Below are 22,858 nucleotides of genomic sequence, written 5' to 3'. Positions count from 1 at the left end.
CAACTTTAACCTTTATATTGATTGGACAAATAAAACTGAAAAAGGTGACCTTGAGAATGAGTTGATAGAGTGTGTTTGTCGAACAGTAAAGTTTGTTGCCAACCAGGGAACCAGCCATTTCAAATCTGATCAAGTGCGCAGACCCCATGTTAACTAATGATGGAAGAGGAAGAGATCCTCTGGGGAAAAGCATTTCATAATGATGGGAAGTTACATTTAACTTGGAAGTGAGAAACTTGAATTGGAAACTCGTGTTTTGGACTTAAATGTAAAGTATGAAAGTAGAGTTGGCTAAAATGGACTGGGAAAATGGGCAAGGTGAGTAAACAATGAATTAGACTTTTAAGGCAATATTTCCTCATTGTCAGCAAAGATAGATTCTGTTGATAAATAAAGACTATAAGAAGGATGATCTCTCTGTGGTAAGCCAGGGATGCAAGGATGACAAGAAGATAGACACAAAAAGCTGAGGTAACTCAGTGGGTCAGGCAGTATCTCTGACGAAAAGGAATACGAAATGAAAGGGAAAAGAAATGTTTCGGGTCAAGACGCTTCTTCAGACTGAGAGTCAGGGGAAAGAGAAATGAGAGATATAGACTGTGATATAGAACAAATGAATGAAAGATCAAGGAACAATGATCAAGGAAAGGTGGAGCCCACAGGAAGATGCAAAGCATACAATAGAGTGAAGGTTCGCTGTTGGATGGAAGGCTGAGAACATTTTTTGAAACCAACAAATTTCATAAGCAATTTTATAGCAGCAAAATTTGGCTATTTAGCCCATCGAGTCTGCTCTGCCATTCGATCACGGCTGATTTATTTTTCCCTCTCAACCCCATTCCCCTGCCTTCTCCTCATAACCTTTGGCCCCTTTACTAATCAGGAACCTAACAATCATCGCTTTAATAATACCGAATAACTTGGCATCCACCACCACCTGTGGCAATGAATTCCCCAGATTCGCCACCCTCTGGCTAAATAAATCTCTCCTCGTTTCCATTCTAAAGGCATTTTATTCTGAGGCCATGCCCTCTGGTCTTAGACTTCCGCTAGTGGAATCATCCACTTCGCATCTGTTCTATGCTGATGAAACTACGACAACAAGGCAGAGAGTTGACTGTGAGAGAAAACTTAAGAAACACAAGGACATTCGGCAAGAGCTTCTGTAAGTCTATAAACAAAGTAAGGGAGCAGATAAAGTAAATCCTTAGAAGTGAGACTGGGGAATTTAATACAATAAATGGCAGACATTTCAAGCAACTATTTTGCATCTGTCTTCACATTATAGGTCATCAACTCTACTGCAATAAAAGAGGATCCAAGCACTTAAGGGAAAAGAAATGAAGCAAACAAATGGCTGAGCAGTTCCCTGCTCCAGGCTCAGGGATACCACAGTCACCACCTTCCAATCTTCCGAGATTCTGTAAAGACTCCAGTGGATTAGAAAACAGCAATGCAGCACCAAGAAAGATGGGAGACCAAACGCAGGAAATGATAGACCAGTTAACCATGCATCAGTCCTTCAGAAAATGCTGGTATCCATTATTAAGGAAGTGGGAATAAGATATTTAGAAAATCTATAACTCGGTTTGACTGTACTATGTTTTATTAAAGGGAAATTGTATTTGATAGATTTGATGCCGTGGTGACACCACCGTCGTGACACCTTAATGAGATGCTACCCTGCAGCTGGACTACATACACATAATTTGGGCTGGGAGGCAGCAGCAATAATTGATCTCAGACTAGAATTAAAATCAAGGATGTAATGCTAGGCTTTATAAGGCGCTGGTGAGGCTACATTTGGAATATTTACGCACCATATCCGAGGAAGGATGTGCTGGTTTTGACCCCCAACTCTCTTCCAGCTTTCTTCTCCATACTACAATCAGTTGGAAGAAACGTCCCGACACCAAGCATCACCTATCCATATCATCCAGTAATGCTGCCTAACCCACTGAGTTACTCCAGCACTTTGTCTTTTTTTGTAAACCAGCATCTGCAGTTCCTTCTGTCTGGATAGGTATGGATAGGAATGGTTCAGAAGGCGAGAGGCCAAATGCAGGAAAATAAGAAAATAGCCCAAGATGCCAACTTGGTTGGCTTGGATATCGTGGGCCAAAAGGTCCTTCATAGGTTATAGGAGTAGAAGTAAGCCATTCGGCCCATCAAGTCTACTCCGCCAATTAATCCTGGCTAATCTATCATTACCCTTTCTACTCCATTCTCCTGCCTTTTCCCCATAACTCCTGACACCCGCATTAATCAAGAATCTGTCAATCTCCGCCTGAAAAATGTCCATTAACTTGGCCTCCACTGCCTTCTGTGCTAATGTTTTAATGTTTTATGTTTTATTCTTAATGGTTTACTGTATGTCGTGTTGTTACTTGCGAGCGGAGCACCAAGGCAAATGTATGTGTAGATATTTGGCCAATAAACTTATTCATTCATTCATTCATGAATTCCACAGATTTACCACCATCTGACTAAAGTAATTCCTCCCGTGCAGTTTCTGTGCTGCACAGTTCGATTACTCTATTAAGGGTGAAGTCAGTAACAATAGAAGGGTTGCAATGGGTAAAAGATAACTGGGTGTGAAAAGCAGATGAAGAGGTAGGAGACACATCGAGAGCCTGAAAGTGAAGGAAGCTTCATGAGTTTGTGGGAAAGCAGAGGCACAAGGCAGGGAGCCTCATCTAGTGTCCTTCTCTGCCTTTCTCTGCCATCCTATGCATCACATCTCCCTAGAAAGAAGGCATAGTGAGCGAAAGAGAGTCAGAAGCAGAGAAAAACATGCAGAAAAAACGTGGTTTACAATATATCAATGATTGGATGAGAATGTAAGAGGAATGATTATTAAATTTGCAGATTAAATGAAAGTGGGAGGTATCGTAGATAGGAAAGTTGGTTATCAAAAATGACAGTAGGCTCCTGATCAGCTGGACAAGTGAGCTTCTTCTTCTTGCATATGGTGTGCACAGCCTAAAGTTGTAGGGCAACTTGTTCTATTTGATCTTATTTGATTGTGCACGCCAGGTTGATTGCATTCGTCGAAACAGGGCGAACCACGTGAAGGTTGCAATCTTCCACCCCGACATGTGAGCTGAACAATGGTTAATGGAGTTTAATACAGATAAGTGCATGGTGCTACATTTTGGGAAGTCAAACATGGGCAAGACTCTCACAGTGAAAGCAAGAGCCCTGGGAAGCATACGTACATGGTTCCTTGAAACTGATGAATGTGTAAAAACGGTACTCAAGAAATTTGCATTACATTGGCCTTCATCAGTCAGGTATTGAGCATAGGGGTTGGGATGTTAGGTTACAGTTGCACAAGACATTGGTGAGGCCACATTTGGAGTATTCAGTTCAGTTCAGATCGGAGATAGGGTGTGGAAACAGGCCCTTCTGGCCATTGAGTCCACACTGACCAGTGATCACACATACAATAGTTTTATCCAACACACTAGGGAAAATTTGAAGATGCAAATTAACCTACATGTCTTTGGAATGTGGGAGGAAACCTGAGCACCTGCAGAAAACCCACGTGGTCACAGGGAGAACATACAAACTCCGTACAGACAGCACCCGTAGTCAGGATAGAACCCTAGTCTCAGGCACTGTAAGGCAGCAACACTATCGCTGTGCCACTGTATTGCTCCTGCATAATGGTTACCCTACAATAGGAAGGGTTAAGCTGGAAAGTGCAGGGAAGATTTATGAGGAGGATGCTAGGTTAATGGGGATGTGAGGTGTAGGACAGGTTAGGACTTTATTCCTTGGAGTGCAAGAGGATGACGTGTGAACTTATATAGTGTATAAGATCAAGAGAGGAATAAATTGGGTAGATGCACAGAGTCTTTTACCCAAAATATGGGAATCAAGAACCAGAAGCCTTGTTTAAGGTGAGAGGGAGAAGATTATATAGGAACCCGAGGGACGTCTTTTTCATACAGAGGGTGGTTCCAGAGGAGGTAGTTGCGGCAGGTACTATAGCAATATTTAAAAGGCAGTCGGAAAAGTACATGGATAGAAATGTTTAGTGATATGGGCCAAAAGCGAGCAGGTGGGGCACGTGTGGATGGGGCATCTTTGTTGGCATGGGCAAGGTGAACCGAGGGGCCTGTTTATGTGCTGTATGACTCCAAACGAGGGACAGCTAGAGATGTCAAGGAGATGTGAGATTGTTTTCCGATCTCCCAGATTAACATGTTGAGTACCATGGTATGTCATCTTCAGAAATCTTTTTTCTGCAGAATTCATTTTGACAATGAATTATTCATTTTCAAAATTAAATTTGGATATAATGCGAATGATTTATTGTAAATTCAATTCAATTCTCTTTGGTAGTCTATTTATCCCAATGGTAGAAAGATATTGGAAAGTGGTTAAATATTGTTTTTCAAGGCTAATGTTCTAACTGCAAAACTAGAGACTGCTATCGTAGTATGGCCATTCTTTGTAATCAATATACTATCATCTTTCCTATACACCATCTCTATACTCATCACGTTATACAAATTCAACTTTTCCTCGAGACACTTTAAATATAATCATGTCTCTAAAGGGAACACAGGAAAACATTATGCCATTAAACCCTTGAGCAGTCTTTCAATTAAAACTAATATGGACTTCTGATTTGAATCCTCATTGTTTATTATTTATTAACATATTAGTTTTACATCTATAGCCTTGGGACATATTTGTAAAAAGCCAATGCATAATAAGTCTGAATAGAATTTAAAATGGTTTCAATTAAAATCAGTCCTTTCCTTTATTTATTAATGCCACGGTGCAATACAAACAGCCACAATTTATCCAGCTCTGACACTCATTTATAAATACACTGATTGTTTTTTGAAATTAACCCTCCAGCTGAGCATTTAAACGTGTAAACAGTGCACTGTGCAAATACATTCAGTTCAGTGAGTGACTTTTACAATCAGATCTGCTCCCACCTTTTCTTGGACCCGTTCATCGGCTGTACCAATGAGAGAGATTCTGAAACAACTGAGCTTTTATCACGCAAACTGTTCTGCCCATTTACACTATTAACTCCATGAGCCAGGTGCAATCAATCCCAATGCAGACCATGTAAAACTCCTAGGAGAGCCCCCTATACATTGAAAAAGTTCCTATCAAAAACCACAATTATAAAAAAATGTCATAATACAGTACAACTCCAATTTCAAAATTGATGTTATTCAACCTAAGCATTCATGTCTAGCATATTTATTGTGAAAGTGCAGTTAGAATTATAGATTTGTCTAATTGAATGTGAGGACTACCAATTTATAGAGGTTAAGGAACAGCTACGATTCTACTGAATGATAGATCATGCATAAGGGGCTATGTAGCCTTATCTTGGAGAGACCCTATATTCTTCAATGATTGAGAATACCTTAACTGTTCTTGTATACCTCTGCCAAGCATGCACAGAAGGATATGTGTAAATCTGTAGTTCAGCTATAGCTCTTGACATCCCTGGAGGAACTCAGCAAGTCAGGCAGCATCTGGGGAGGAAACGGACAGGCGATGTTTCGGGTTGCGCCCCTTCTTCAGACTCTTCAGCCAGAAGTAGGATCTCTGCAGTGCTTTGTGTTCTGCTCAAGATTCCAGCATCTGCAGTTTATTGGGTCGACATGCCATCCCTGATGGTCCAATGCCCAGACTATTTAGAGCGTACAACCTGATGTTATTTCAATTACCCAGTAATCTGATGATGAGTTTAATGAACAAAACATGTAAATTTATAAATACAAGGAGGATATATTCACTAACGAACAGCAATTTCCAATCCGTTACACAACATATCAAAAGACGATGCGAAGAAAGTATAATCTAAAAATAACTTAATTGATGCAAACACTGGAAAACCTTTCCAGGGATTAATTATTTTTGAGGAAATCCCAATCAGCTAAATATAAATAGATGTATGTCTATAGTTATCTCCTAGCAAACAGCTAACAATGGCCTATTTCCTTTATCATCGTTACTTTTTTGCATATCTTTTATTCATTTGTTCTATATCTCTCTATATCACTGTCTATATCTCTCATTTCCCTTTCCCCCGACTAGTCTGAAGAAAGCTTCTCGACCCGAAACATCACCCATTCTTTCTCTTCAGAGATGCTGCCTGTCCCGCTGAGTTATTCCAGTATTTTGTATCTATCTTCAGTTTAAACCAGCATCTGCAGTTCCTTCCTACACATGCATGTCTCTATTGCCTTTTATTGCCTCCAGACATCCTGAAGTGTGTTTCAGTCAATGAAGAACTCACTGAAGTGAAGTGATTGTTGTAATGTAGGTCACAGCCTAGGAACTGTTATAGCTGATGTACGCAAGGGTATCTGTGTCACTCATTGACTGATAGCAGATCCTGCACCATTGTGCATTGACAGTGAATAACTGAAGGAAGGAGAAAAGGTGGGTATAACATTTATCCAACACATTAAGGTCATTGTCACAACAGAAAGATTAGGGCTATATTCAGAAGTATGAGTCTCAATTGTGAACCTTAAATTGGGTGGAGCCTTCACATAACTCTTTGAGCCAACAAACTATTTTCCCTGTAAATAGTTTAGCTGAGATATGTTTTGCCTTTTCTTTAACCCATGCATTCCATAGTTGCACTGTTTATATTGCCAACTTCACTGCTTAGAGTCACCGTCATAGAAACCTAGAGCTGTACAGCATAGAAATAGGCCCTTCGACCCAAGTTATCCATGCCAGCCAAGTGGGCATATTGGGCTAGTCACATTTGCCTGCATTTGGCCCATAGCCTTCTAAACCCTTCCTATCCATATATCTGTGTAAATGACTTTTCGAAGCCAAATTGTACCCACATCTGTAGTAGCTTCCTTTGGCAGCTCACTACAGATACAGCGGCCCTCTGAGTTGTCCCTGAGGTCCTACTTAAGTCTCCCCTTCCTCATCTTAAGCCTAGACCCTCCAGTATTAGAATCCTCTACACTGGGGAAAAAGGCTGAGTGTTCACTTTATCCATGTCCCTCAAAAACTTGTACACCGCAATAAGCTCCAATCTTTCCACCACCACGCACAAGAAGCACAAGAAGCTCAAGATGCCAAGAAGTGTGTTCAGCTCTGGCTGAACAATTTCTAATCTTGTGATGTGGACTCGATAAGAAGAAGAAGCTCATTGCTCAGCCTCCGACGCTCCAAAGAGAAAAGGCCCAGCCTATCCAACCTCTCCCTATAACTCAAGCCCAGGTGACATCCTGGTAAATCTCTACTGCATCCTTCCCAACTTACTGACATCCTTGTTACTTTAAGCATTTATAAACTCTTGTATATTCCACACTCTGCAAGACTTAGAACACCAGAAATTATTATGAACAACTTCTTCACAAAGCAATGAGGGAGGAGAGAGTAATTTCATCCTCCTGATGTTTTCTACAGTGAAATCAATGCACACACAGATTCAGGAAATTCCTTAAATCTTAGGCTGTCACCAAAATCAGTTTTTTCAAAAGAAACTGGGTCAAAACTCCCTACCCTGTCAGGTTTGAGCCGTTAAGTCTATTTTCATTCAAGAGATGGTTCCAACTGGCAACTCTCATCCTCTGCCAAAGAGCTAGACCTCTCTGAGTGAGTAAAAGAACAAACTTAAAAATGGCTCATCAGTTCACTCAGTAACTGTGGCGAGATAAGCAAAGTTAGTCTAGGGCCAAAGACCTTTCATCTCAACTGGAAGAAAGGAATAGCAGAGTAAACAAAAGCAAAGGGGTGTGATAGAGTGGAAGCTATTAAATAACAAGTCACGGTGGTGACAGCACAGAATAGTCATGAATAATAATAGTGCATCTGGGGAGGTGTACACAGAAATGAAAGCTGAACTCACAATTACAAAAGCAAAATAAATTATTAACTGAGATAAACAATTATCACAAACTGAAGAACTCAGAGTTGAATCCATAAGACTGTAAAGTGCCAAGATGGAAGACTTGGTGCTGATTCTCAGACTTCCACTGATCTTGGTTTGAACATCCCAACATGTTTCAGCACCTCCCATACTGTTGCAATACAGCTGAATGCAAGATCAAGGAATAACACCTCATTTTCAAACAGGCATACTATGGCCTTCCAGATTTAACACAGAGATCAACACTTTCAGACAATCAGCTACTCTAACCTTTATCTCACATTTCCAGCATTTTAGTATCCTCTCTTTGTCCCATTTAGTTATTTCATCCATCTCCTTCTATTTGTAGCTATCAAACACACTGTTTGTTCTGCATGAGCCTTCAGCACTCTTTCAGTTAAACAACAATCAGGGAAGATTGAGCAAAACGCAATGTGCTGGAGTAACGCAACAATCGTGCGGCATCTGCAGAGGGAACGGATAGTCGACGTTTCAGGTCATGACCTTTCAGAACCCACATGAATCTTTGTTTCTTCATTCCCTCCTCAGACGAGGCCTGACTTGCTGAGTTACTCCAGCACTTTATAGTTTCCACCATCTGTAGCATCTCATGTCTCCATCAAAAGAGGTGGCCTTTTTATCCTCCTTAATCATGATCTTAATCATGTTACAGGCATCTCCCACTGTTCCCTGCAACTTCCTTCCTTTCTCTATAACTTTAATTCCATTTGATTTTTAATATCTCCCAGTTACAGACAGAAGAGCATCCAGCTGAATCATTAACTCAGTTTCTCTCTCCACAGACGCTGCCTGACGAATTTGAGCATTTTCTATTTTTATTTCAGATTTCTAGAATACGCAGTATTCCGCTTTGGATTAAAAGAACAATCCTCTTTTCAATAACAGCCTCCCACACTTTGCTATAAACCAGTTAATGAGTTATGTTTGTCGACTGGTAATCCCTCCATCTTTCCCCTGTGCTTCTTATTTAAATAAAAGACTTATCCTGAATTTTGTGCCACAATACATTTGTTAGGCTTTTAACTTAAATGATAGCAATTGGAACTTCTGAAATGGACATTTTATGACAATGAAAAGGGTTATAAAATGTTTCAAATTGTAAGCAGCATGATTAATTGCAGATAATGGTGCCAGATTGACTCTACACCCACACAAACTGTAAAAGTTGAATGAACCTTAAATGGATATGATTAACAATGAGGATAAGATTCCTGAAGTGTATGAGAGGCTCCTGTATAATATAATGTGATGGTTCATTAACAATATTGCCTTGTTCTGTTAATCATAGCAGATGAAAACTTTACAGAGCTGTGATTCCAAGTGTTTTGCTCCAATTATGGGGTGCCTAACTATATTGGGACTGATGTATTGGTAGGATTTAATAATGCGGCACATTTACCGCCACACCATAGAGCCTCAGCACTTGACACTGAAGGTTGATTAGCAAGAATATGACTCTAGCAGCTTGATTGTACTGGACCTAATCTGATACATCAAATCCAGATCAACAGTTGAGGTGACAAAATCATTATTTCAGAGAAACAAGATCATGCAAAGTCAAAAATGTGACAAAGAAAGAAATAAACAAGAGCGGAAACAAAATTAGTCGACCCCCCCCACCCACCCACCATCAGTCTGAAGACAGATCCTGACCCGAAACATAGAAAAATAGGTGCAGGAGTATGCCATTCGACCCTTTGAGCAAGAACCGCCATTCATTGTGATCATGGCTGATCATCTATAATCAGTACCCCGTTCCTGCTTTTCCCATATCCATATTTTCCAGAGATGTAACCTGCATTTGTGTTTATCTTTGGTATAAACCAGCACCTGCAGTTCATTTGTCCCCGACACCCATCCCCTCCTTCCATCTTCAAAACAATTCTGAAACATCAGCTATACAAGTCCTCCATAAATGCTGCCTGCCCGCTGAGTAACTCCAGCACTTTGTGTCCAACGCAAGATTCCACCATCCACTGTTCCTCATATCTACAAATCCCGTTTGAGTTTGACATGTGTGTGCATGTGTTCTGGTGTGTGATTACACTTTTATGGAGTCTCTTTAAACCAATGGACTATCTGATATATTTTGTTTTAAGCACTGGAGTTGCCTCAGCTTGAAAGCTCCCTCGCCCTGTGAGCCAGAAGACTCCAGACACCACAATCAGATAACTCAGGCTCATATCCTGAAGGGGCCCTGCATTTTCGGAGACACTCGTTGAGACGGGGCCTTGATATAATGAGGCGAGTGCACAATATAGTACTGGCTATATATAAATAACTTTTTCTCAAATTCACCTCCAACTATTTCAAGAAATAGTAAATTCTCTCTCAACTAACATGACGGAATGATTTTCCAGTCAACTATTTCATTTGTTGTTTCTAGGTCCCTATTGTGTAGAAAATGACTGTTGCCAATGCCTACCCATCAAGGACTGTCCTTCAGAAATAATGCATTGGTAGTAAAGTGTTTCAGGATGTCCTGGGGATGGGAAAAAAGGGCAATACAGCTTGTGGTTCCATGTATCAATACCAACTCATTGGTGGAACTACTATATTATTCCCTCTCCACCAATCTTTCTCCACTGCCCTGTACATTTTTCTCCTGCAATTATTTATCTAATTCTCTTTTGAACATCATAGAACATAGAAAATACAGCACAGGAACAGGCACTTCATTCCACAATGTCAGTGCCGAACATTATGCCATATTAAACTAGTCTCACCTGCCTGTTCATGATCCACATTCCATATCCATAAGCCTACTGAAAAACTTCTTAAATACCCTTTGTCCATCTTCAAAACAATCAAATCCAGTTTTAGTCTGACATTTGTGTGCCAGGGTGTTGATATTTAATAGAATTTTCTCCCTATTCATCAGGGAACACAAATATTTATATATTCCAAAGACTGCATTGTGACTTTTAGCAAATAACTAAGTTATTTCTGGGCTTTCAGCATCTAATATTTTTGCTCCTGTTAGCTGATCAATATTCTATCCCTCATTAACTTTCAATCACCTCCTCAAAAGTGACAAATGAAAAATGTCACTGAACAAGCTGGTGTTTTCAAGCAGCCTAGCCACTGAAATTTGCCACGAGGTGAATGTGAAACACTACCCCCACAAGATGACAAATGAATCCAATAGCCACCTAATTGATAGAATAAACCACAGAAAGAGCCCATTTGGCCCTTCAAGATTAGCCATAGTTCTTATCTACTGCATTTTTTAATGATTAAAATTGCTTCCGTCACCTTTTAAAGCAGTGACTTTTAGATCAAATCTACTCACAGTGAGCCTTATTTGGTTGCTTTCCACATCAACTTAAATCCACATGCTCTGGTTTAAGGTGTGTAAAATCGTGAGGGGCAGAGATTGTGCACTTCCGCCCCATCTTTATTCCAGGTTTAGAATCAAGAATTAAGGGCAACCTTTTCCACACAGAGGACAAACGTCGTCAATGGCTCTCTACCTCATTATATTTTGTGTACTGTCCATGCTGATCATACTCTACAGGAGTAAATCAGGTCATGCAAAAAAGAAAATAAACAGAGTGCAGAATATTCTCCCAGAAAAAAAAAAATTAAAAAATGCAAAGGCCACAATGAGGTCGATTGGAAGATGAGGAATTCCGAGTTCCCGATGGGAACAAGGGTCTTGTCCAACTTTAATCTTGAAATTTAATGGAGCGTTTAGAAGGGTTTTCCAACCAGTAGTCACTCATATCTTTGTGTTGATCCTCAAGGAAGTACTGATGTAAAGAGAGTGATGTGGACTGAAATGTATCAGGGCATCTCAGCAGAAGTAGACACAAAATGCAGGGTCAAGTAGCATCACAGGAGAACATGAATAGGTGATGTTTCAGGTTAGAACCCCTCTTTTCAGATTGATCCGTCTGAGGATTGGATCCTGATTAAACCTAATGATCTGAACAAACTTGTTTCAGACATTTTATGGTAAAATATGCTTAAAAATGCAAGTTGTTTTTTTTATTTATCACAATGTACATAAAGAAGGGTGACTAACCTCCAGCCTTGATGTACTGTAGGTCCTCAAAAATGGTTCAAAAATCTAAAATGTATTCAGTAAAAGGAATACATCTCAGATGGTTACACGGTGGCACAGCGGTAGTGTTGCTGCTTTACAGCGCCAGAGACCCGGATTCGATCTTGACTATGGGTGCTGTCTGTACGGAGTTTGTAGGTTCTCCCCGTGACCACGTGGGTTTCTCCGGGTGCTCCAGTTTCCTCCCACATTAGTAAGACATACAGGTTTGTAGGTTAATTGGCTTTGGTAAAATTGCAAATTGACCCCAGTGTATTGTATAGTATAGTGCGACTGTGGGCCGAAGGGCCTGTTTCCGCGCTGTATCTCTAAACTAAACTAAACTCAGTCTGAAGAAGGGTCACAACCCGAAACATCATCTATTCCTTCTCTCCATAGATGCTGCCTCACCCGCTGAGTTTCTCCAACATTTTTGTCTACCCTCGATTAACCTCCAGCATCTGCAGTTCTTTCTTAAACTAAACATAGTGCACTTGCCAAAAGCTGTTGTCTCTGAAAGATGCATACAAAGTGGCACAACACATACATCTCTTTGGATGTTGAGCACACCCACACTCCCAAGGGAGTTTAAGGGAGCTTTCCCCACAGCCTGTGAATTTAAACATGAGAATATCACTTGGGATGGCAACCAGCCAACTGCTACAGGCGAACAACACAATGGCATTTATTTGCACTGCAATGACAACTACAGATCTGGCAATACTTCACACAACAGCAATGTTAGTTGGATCAGGGACTCTTAACACACGAGGATGTGTTCACAGGTTGTTAATTTTAAATCAAAGAAAGATGCGTATCAGTTATGTGGACTGTACGCTGCAGCAGTAAATTCCATTATGGGTACGTAAAGGGCATTGAAATATCCGTTATAACCACTTTACCTTTTGTGAGATATAGTTCTTTATGGTTTAATGATACAAGGGATCTAACAAGACTTGGGTTCAATAGCATCTCTGCACAATATAGGCTTTCATTCCGAGCACTTGCATCAATCATGCTCAGAGGCAGAAAGAGAAGCATGGGTTTCCTTTTCAAAGCCAAGTTCAGCTGACTATCAAAATAACAACTCTGGCTGCATCTTAATAATTGCACAGATGTTTGATGCACCGGTCTAAAGGAGGGTCCCACCCGAAGCGTTGGCTGTCCATTCCCTCCACAGATGCTGCCTGACCTGCTGAGTTTCTCCAGCACTGAGTTTTGCTCAAGATCCCAGGATCTGCAGTTTCTTGTCTCTCCTCCAAACCAACCCTTGGAGACAACCTCAAAATGCTGGAGCCATGACAGTTTAAATTGGCACAATGAGGCCACAGGCTTCAAATGAAAAAAAAAAGATGCCAATGGGAAAACAAAACTCTGTGCCTGCCTTTCCAGGGAGTTGTTGTCTTTCTTTCAACAGCCTGTGGAATACCAAGTCAACAACACTTACTGTTATTGATAATACATAAATCAGTGGATGAGACACAGTGGAATTTGAATGAAGTAGTTAACGTATATGTGCTCATTTTGAGGCACTTGTCTAGTGCTACATAACTCAAATGTACTGACCATTAGGAAACTTTGGGCGTGGGACCATTTGCAGCCAGTCAAGTTATTTGTAAAATTTCATACTTGAGAATCAAAAATTACAATAATTCAGAGAGGAAGCAAATGGCAGCGGATATAAATCTCTGTATCAGACCCCTTGTGCCTTGTACATTTACAGAACACTTGGATGCCTCGAACCTAGCAGTAATAGAACATTTTGGCCAATTTCTGGATCTAAGATTTACCAGCAGTCTTTAGGACAAGTGTCTGTCCCTGCAAAGACACATGCTGCTTGGAACGTTGCGTGCTCCATTTTTAAGCGAGAGTAGATGCCTGGATTAGAGGGTATTAGTTACTAAGATGGCAGACTTGGATTGTTTTCTCTGGAACATTGGAACAAATCAAATATTAGAGGGCAGAGTTAAGTTGAAAGGGGCAAAGTTTAAAGGAGATGTGTGGGGTAATGGATGGTGGTGAGTGCCTGGAACATGCTGTCGGGGATGAAGCAGATACAATTGTGGCATTGGAGATTTTTGGATAGGCAGATGGATGTGCAGGTAGATAAGAGTTGGTCTGGCATGGCAGAAGACAACGGAATGAACAGCAGAGCTCTGTAATCAGAGTGAGTGGACAATGATCAGTGGAACTGGCCAGGTACTCTGCCAGTCTCCGCTCCCCTCTATTCCCACACAATTCAACACAGTTTGTAATCATGTTCGCCGATGTCACAGAACTGTGTCCTGCGATTAGTGTGAAAGAGGCTCACAGTATTCAGAGAGATCTGGGAAAAATTAAGCCAGAATGACATGAGCTTTTTATAGCGTATTGCACAGCATTGTAATATGTAATATATTGTGCAGTGGAAAATAAATCACAAAAAGGATTGCAGTTAGTCATACTTTGAAATCCTGCAGTACAAAGAAGTGGAAGATTAGGTGTAATTACTGGCCCTCCACACACAGCCAGCGTGAGTCTGTTATCAATGAGGTTAATTAAAATAAGCGGCTAATACGCATAAAAAATACTTGCGAAACAGAAATTACAGGAATGGCAGGTAACATGCTGTTCATTCATTCTTCCACATGTTGGTAAGTCCAGATTTGGACCACTATACACAGTTTTTGTACCCCCACTACCGAAAGATGTCACTAAACTCGAAGGGTGCAAAAACGATTTACAAGAACGTTACTGGGTCTGGAAGATTTGAGTTACAAGGTCCTTTTTTCCCTGAAACATAGGAGGAAGAAGGATGACCTTATAAAACTGCATAAAATAATGGGGGGTGGGCATAGATGAAGGTGAACAGCCATTGTTGTTTTCTCTATACAGTAGGGGAATCAAGAACTAGCGGGCATAGGCTTAAGGTGAGAGTGGAAAGATTTAAAAGGGACCCAAGGGATAATCTTTTTTTTACACAGACTGCAGTGTGTAAATGGAGCGAGATGCCAGAGGAAGCAATAGAGGTGGATCCAATTGGAACATTAGAGGTCACATGGACAGGTGCATGGATTGGAAAGGCTTTGAGATGTGGGCCAGGCAAGTGGCATTGGCATGGTTAGATCGTTGGTCAGCATGGATGAGATGGGCTGAAGGGCAGTATCTGTTCTGTATAACTATTACTCTTGCTTTCATACCTCTTTAACAAAGAATTTGAAGCTGGCAAGGTTGCTGCTGCTCACAAATTCCCTGTGCAAAATAACTGTTCTCATGTTGCCAAAACAAGAGGTTCAATATCCACCATGTAAAACTGAATGAATGCTGAATGAAACCGAACTCTGAATGAAACAGAAATCCACTATTCAACATTCATCAGTTCTACATGACAGATATTCATCCTCTTGTTTTGGCAATGCGAGAACAAATAACTTGACTGTCACACCAGTAGGGGCCAGTTTCAACTGCGTAAGAATGATCACATTACATCATCTGAACTGGAGAAAACAAAATATTTTTGGTAAACCAGCATCTGCAGTTCCTTGTGCCTTCAAAACTAAGTTTAAAAGGACACAACGTGCTGGAGTACAACATCAGGTCAGGCAACTAAGTTTAATTTGGTTTGATATTGGAAGAGAATAAATGTCTACAGCTTCAAGCCACGTACTGTTCCTCATTATTTTCTTCCAGTGTTCATCAGAGGATGGGCAATATTTTTACAAATCCTTACAAGCCAATTCTTGATGCATGAGTTACTGCCAATGTCCATTTTAATAAATTTTAACTTCATACCAAGTGTCATTGGCCTATTGGCACACTACTTGGCATACCTTGAGGAGATTTTGTGGTGGAGCAGTAAAATGAAGATACAAGGAACTGCAGATGCTGGTTTACAAAAAGAAAAGACAAACTACTGGTGTAACTCACAGGTCATGCAGCATCTCTGGAGAACATGGATGTTCCAAAGCAGATTAATGCTGATGAAATACTTCTGACGTGCTCACAACTGCAAGAAGCACAACCAATTTTCATATCATAAGCTGATAACGACCAAATGGTTGGTTTTAGGAATGCATACCATAGTTTATATATTCACCGGGACACCAGACCTGCAAAAGAGTGCCGCGGCATCTTTAACATCCACTGAGAGATCTTGGTTGAAGATCTCTTCTGAAAGACATCGAGGCATGCCTTTAGAACTGTACTGGAGAGTTCGAGCGAGTCTGAAGAAGGGTCCCAACCCATTTCGTGGCCCATCCATTTCCTCCGTAGATGCTGCCTGACCTGCGGAGTGACTGAAGCACTGTGTTTTACTCATGATTCCTTGTGTCTCCAGTTAGTGACAATTTTTTATGTTCACTTATCTCATTGGCTCAAAGTCATCAGAGTGGGAATACAGAAGTGAAGTGCAGCAAGTGGCTGGTAGCAGAACAAGTTTAGCTCAAGTAGCTCAGCACAAATTTCTGCAAGAGATATATTTTCTTCACTGTTTATAGTCAGATCAAATGAATTCGGGAACTTGACCTGTTGAGATTCATTGGGAGACACTTGATTACATTCTCTGTGCTATATTTTGTTACCAATCAATGTGTAAAATGGAACACTTCTGCCTCTGCCTGTAGCACAATTTTTCATTGGAAACAGATTAATCCAAACGTAGGGATCACACAAAGGAAAATGTCTTAATGGAACATTCACAATTACAGCTGAAAGCTCTTTGAATACAAAATGTGTTGCTTTTTTTTGAAAACAACTTAGTTTCAAGTGATTCACATTCTATTCATAATGATAGAATTGGAAAAAAAAATGGTATTCAGTCATTGGTAAAAAGAGATCAGATCTTTAATAATTATGCAAATTGAGTTCTATTAAGAACAATGGCAGCAGCAATTGAAAGCAGCATTCCTTCAAAAGGGAATAATCTTCAAAGTAATTTAATACTTTCACTTTTCACTGTCTTATCGTCGTGAACCACAACTCTAACAGTACCTAATGCAAACCGTGCGATTAGGAAATTAAAGATTTGAATATTTAAATTCTGGTTTGTGCCGGCAGTAGAGGACTTGGTTTGTTCGTTGCTAAGGGAAGCAGCACTTTACTAGTGGTCTCTCCAAGAGAAGCTTCGAGGCAACTTCTGGGCCCTCACGCTCAGTGGGCTGCTGGTGCCATAGTTCAGACTGAGAGCAAAGCAGGACACTGGAGGAAACAGCAGTGCAACAAATGTGAGACAAAGTCCCCTGTTGCTGGAGTTATTGCACGCCATACATGGCTCAACTCCTGCCAGAACCTAAGCCAGGAGTGTCAAAGGAAGCTGAACAAAACACCATTCAGCCGAATTTCTTCCAGTGACTAGTTGGTGTTGTAATTGATACATAGAATATCGAACAACACAGCACAGTACAAGGTTCTTTGTTCTCATCTGCCTGCATGTGATCCATATCCCTCCATTCCCTGGATAGACAAATGCCCATGTAAAAGCCTCTTGAATGCCACTATTGTATCTGCCTAAACCACCACCTCAGGTGGTGCATTCCAGGCACTCACACCTTTTGTGTTAAAAAACATACCCTGCATATCTCCTGCAAACCTTGCCCCTCTCACAATGGTAACATTTAAAGATATTAGGGCAGGTACATGGATAGGAAAGGTTTGGAGGGATATGGGCCAAACACAGGAAAAGGGGACTAGCTCAGTTAAAAACCTGATTAGCATGGATGAATTGGACTGAAGGGCCTGTTTCTGTGTTGTAAGTCTCTGTGACTGCAAATCCTCTTTAGTAATTCATTAATCCTACACAGAAATGTTGCAAGACTTAATTAAAAACAAAAAGGTTTCCGCAAATAGCGTCTGCCTGTCACTAACTGCATTGCCTCATGCTCTATGAATTGAAGATGGTCCCCTCTCAGTGACAATGTTGAATGATGATAATAGCGACACAGTTTCAATTGTAACCATTTTCAAAACAATTAATGTATTCATGCAGAAGCAAGAATTAAACAATTGGGAAAAAACAACTCGATGATATTCCAACACTCCATAACTGCACTCCTGATGTAAACAAAAATTACTGTGGAGATTGTTTTCCCCAAATAAAGACAATTAAAGTAAGGGAGATATAGAACCCCTACGTCAGCAAAACTCAGTTCTTAAAAAATAGGCATGGTGTTCTAATTGATAGATTAGGCACAGGGCCGCACATCCTGACCATGATCCGGGGAACAAGACAATCCGTGGTTTGGCTGCTTCCAAGATGGCGCCCAATCCAAGCGACTATTTGTGTGCTAGCCACAGAAGTAGATCTACAATCACATACTACAACGTTCCACACTCAAAAGCTTTTCACTGTACCTCGGTACACGTGACAATAGTTTAAACTGTACCGAGCAGATATTCTATCACTGAACTACAATACTAGATCTGGATCTGTGAACAGAATACTACATCCAAGTGGTGTGAGGATGCAGTCTCTTCCCGTGGCTTCACAACCCCAATGAAGATCAACCATTGTTCAGGGCCAGTCTGTGACACTCCACTAACTCAACACGTTGCCAAACCAGCAGCCAGCTCGGATTGTCCTCAACCCTGCACATGTTAACTGCTTTCTCAGAGAATTATAGAAACATTCAGCACAGAAACAGGCCCTAGGTAAATAAGGGTTGGTCTTGGCGTCATGTTCGGCACAGACATTGTGGGCCAAAGGGCCTGTTCATGTGCTGTACAGTCTACCTTCTGTGTTGAGAAGAGGAAAGAGTTGAAACGTGCCGAGTCCTGAGGGGAGAATAGTGGGTGCCCATGGGTTATGAACGGGCTCAGTTTTTATAGATATCCACATGTTAGAAAATGCACACACAAAAAGATCACTTGGTATGGTAACCATACCTCAATAGTATTGTAGTGAATGGTGTTGATGAGCGACAATTAACATGAACATGTCTTCCTCTACCCAGTTACAGTCAGATGCCCAGGATCAATGGCTGGCTTTAATGGACCTGAAGTAACCATGGGTGTTACACTGTTCACCCTACGACTTGCCTCATCCAGACCCTTTGTGGTGCCTGCCTTCACCAAATTTGCAGATATTTTCCTTAGCTTGGACGCACATAACTTCAATACACTCATGAAGCCACTAAAAACTATTTGCAACTTCTCAAAAATAAATTTGTACATATGAATATCCATTTACATGAGGGCGGTCTGCCCAATGAAACTACATTGATAAATGTATGTCCGCAGCCCTCTTGCTGATCAAACTGTCTGTCGATGTTACACATCATTCACTTTATTCACTACAGATTCATGGGCAACTGAATGATCCCAATTGTCACCGGTCCATTTCCCTCCACAGATACTTCCTGACTCACAGAGTTCCTCCAGCAGGTATATTTTTTACCCAAGAAGGTAAATATACTGATACGCATTTTTAAATAATGCATCATTGTGAAGGGATAGGACTAGGTTGCTGGTGATATGGATGCCTAAGAACTTGAAGCTATTATCAGGTATCATGGATAAGACACAAAATGCTGGAGTAACTCAGCAGGTCTGGCAGCATCTCTGGAGAAAAGGAATAGGTGACGTTTCTGGTCGAGCCCCTTCTTCAGACTGAGAATCAGGGTAAAGGGAAACTAGAAGTATGAAAAGGTACAGAACAAATCAGAGCAGGCACTGAGGACTCAGGAAACATGTAGTCTACAACGGTCCATTGTTGGCCGGTGAAGTGATACAAAGGGATAAGTTTGTTCGTTATACTGACTCTCAGTCTGAAGAAGGGTCTCAACCCGAAATGTCACTGATTCCTTTTATCCAGAGATGCTGCCTGACCCGCTAAGTTACTCCAGCTTTTTGTGCCTATCTTCAATGTCAAGTCAAGTCAAGTTTATTTGTCACATACACATACGAGATGTGCAGTGAAATGAAAGTGGCAATGCTCGCGGACTTTTGTGCAAAAAGACAAACAACCAAACAAACTATAAACACAATCATAAACACACATATACCTTTACATAATAAATAATGGAAGGAAAAACGTTCAGTAGAGTTAGTCCCTGGTGAGATAGGCATTTACAGACCGAATGGCCTCTGGGAAGAAACTCTTTCTCAACCTCTCCGTTCTCACCGCATGGCAACGGAGGCGTTTGCCTGACCATAGCAGCTAGAACAGTCCGGTGCAGGGGTGGAAGGGGTCTCTCATGATATTGTTGGCTCTGGAGTTGCACCTTCTGATGTATAGTTCCTGCAGGTGGGCAAGTGAAGTTCCCATAGTGCGTTCGGCCGAACGCACTACTCTCTGCAGAGCCTTCTTGTCCTTGGCAGAGCAATTCCCAAACCAGATGGTAATATTCCCGGACAAGATGCTTTCCACCGCCGCTGCGTAGAAGCACTGGAGGATCCTCGGAGACACTCTGAATTTCCTCAATTGCCTGAGGTGGTAAAGGCGCTGCCTTGCCTTACTCACGAGTGCTGAGGCGTGTGATGCCCATGTCATATCCTCGGAGATGTGGACTCCCAGATATTTAAAACAGTTCACCCTATCCACAGGATCACCATTTATCCTCAATGGAGTGTACGTCCTCGGATGATGTGCCCTCCTAAAGTCCATGATCAGCTCCTTCATTTTTTTGATGTTCAAGAGGAGGCTGTTATCCTGGTACCAGAGTGCTAGATCAGCCACCTCCTCCCCGGTAGGCCCTCTCATCATTGTCTGAGATCAGGCCCACCACCACAGTGTCATCAGCAAACTTAATTATTGAGTTGGAGCTGAACCTAGCCACACAGTCATGTGTGTACAGGGAGTCCAATAGGGGGCTGAGGACGCAACCCTGGGGCAATCCTGTGCTCAGGGTGAGGGACTTTGATGTATTCCCTCCCATCTTGACTACCTGGGGCCTGGCGGTGAGAAAGTCCAGGATCCAGGCACACAGGGAGGTGTTGAGCCCCAATTCCATTAGCTTCCTGGCCAGTCAGGTGGGGACTATCATGTTGAAGGCTGAACTGTAGTCTATGAACAGCATCCTCACGTAGCCCCCCTTCTGGCTGTCCAGATGGGAGAGAGCGGTGTGCAAGACCTGGGAGACCGCATCGTCCGTGGATCTGTTCGGACGGTATGCGAACTGCAACGGGTCCATGTTCCGAGGGAGGAAGGCGCAGATGTGTTTCTTCACCAGCCTCTCAAAGCATTTCATGACTACCGAGGTAAGGGCCACCGGACAGTAGTCATTCAGACAGGCTGGGGAGACATTTTTTGGTACCGGTACAATGATGGATTTTTTGAAGCAGGCAGGGACCACGGACTTGTCCAGGGAGAGGTTGAATAATGTAGTGAGCACTGGAGCTAGCTGCGTAGCACAGGACTTGAGTACTCACCCCGAGATGCCAAGTAATGTAAACCAGCATCTGAACCTGCACATTCCTTCCTGCACATCAGTTATCAATGCACATTTCAAATGCCTGCAAGTATTTATTTGTCATTGAAGGATTGCTTGAGGCAGAAATATATTATTAGCTCGCAGTACATCCAAATGTAAATATCTAATTTATATCAATATCCATTTTATATGCAAGCGCAGTTACAGTGAAGTATTTAGAAAACTCGTCCTTGACTAATGAGGTGCAATCTTGTTCTGCAAGCTAATAATATATTTCTGCCTCAAGTAATCTTTCAATGACAAATAAACACCTATAGGCATTTGAAAAGTGCATTGATAAGTAATAATAACAGCTTCAAGTTCTTTGGCATCCATATCACCAGCAACCTAACCCTATCCCTTCACAATGATGCAGTGTTCAAGAAAGTGAATCGGCGTATTTAAAAAATAACCTGCTGGAGGAATTCAGCGAGTCAGGCAGTATCTGTGGAGGGAAAAGGACAGGTGATGTTTCAGATCGGGTCATTCTTCATGACATTACCTTTCTTAGGCATCTAAGAAGATTTGGTATGACCATGGGGATTCTTTATTGCATCTACAGATATGAGATAAAGAGTATTCTATGCATCTCAGCCTGGTACGACAACTCCTCTGCTCTTGACCACCTGAATCTGCAGAGTGGTGAACATAGCCCAGTCCATCAGAGGCTCATCACTTCCTTCATCCAGTCCATTTTCTTGGTGCATTGCAACAGGAAGGCTGCAAATATCATCAAGGATGCCTGCCACCCTGGCCATTCCATTTTCTCACTTCTACCTTCTGGGAGAGGATACAGGAGCTTGAAAGCCCAGACATCTAGACTTAAGAACAACGTCTTCCCAACCATCACCTCTCTCTGAGATGCTATCACATACTCTTACTATTAACAGTACTGCAATCAGTTATTCTATTGTTGCAATTTTTTACACAACAGTGAGCGCAGATTATATAGTCCTTCAAACTTGCTGGGTAACTCAATAAGAAGATGGCTAATCATCCCAGAAGGAACAGGAACTAGATTAGGTCACTCAGCACAGGAGCAATGCATGATTCCATAAAGTACAAGATCCACCTTACCGTATAATGACATAGAATAAGGTGGCTTCAAGGCGAGCAATTTTATTCATCCCAAGACCCTCCTTTTTTCCCCTGTGCTGTAGAACTTATTTTTTCCTATAAATGCCCATCAATTTCCCTCTGATTCTTTTTGGCCATTAATCTACACAAAGGGTTAATTTACAGTGGCCAATTCACCACCGATACATTTTCATGATGTGGATGGGAACCAGAGCACCCAAAGGAAACCCAAGCATCAAGAACAAAACTCGTAAAATTGCAGCAGAGAGCACTGAAGACCCGGATCGAACCTAAGTGCGCAGGGCTGCGGGGTGATGGATTTACAAATTCATGTCTATGATATAACGTAAAAGAGAAACAGCTGGTGGACATCTTGCAAAGGATAAGTTTCTCCTCCCCGATTAAATCACAGATGAGATTTTTTTTTTTGCTCCACCATAATACAAAATC

At 41.5% G+C, this 22,858-nt stretch overlaps 1 long non-coding RNA gene across 3 annotated transcripts in view; it reads right to left on the bottom strand.

The window, feature by feature from the left end:
- The window catches only part of LOC129712326 (uncharacterized), a 307,129-nt gene that overhangs the window by 147,301 nt on the left and 136,970 nt on the right, over nucleotides 1–22,858 (bottom strand). The window lies entirely within an intron of this gene.

The sequence above is a fragment of the Leucoraja erinacea genome, chromosome 32, assembly GCF_028641065.1.
Source record: "Leucoraja erinacea ecotype New England chromosome 32, Leri_hhj_1, whole genome shotgun sequence".
NCBI lineage: Eukaryota > Metazoa > Chordata > Chondrichthyes > Rajiformes > Rajidae > Leucoraja > Leucoraja erinaceus.
Note: the sequence above shows the minus strand (reverse complement) of the source record. Positions and strands in the feature narration are given on the sequence as shown.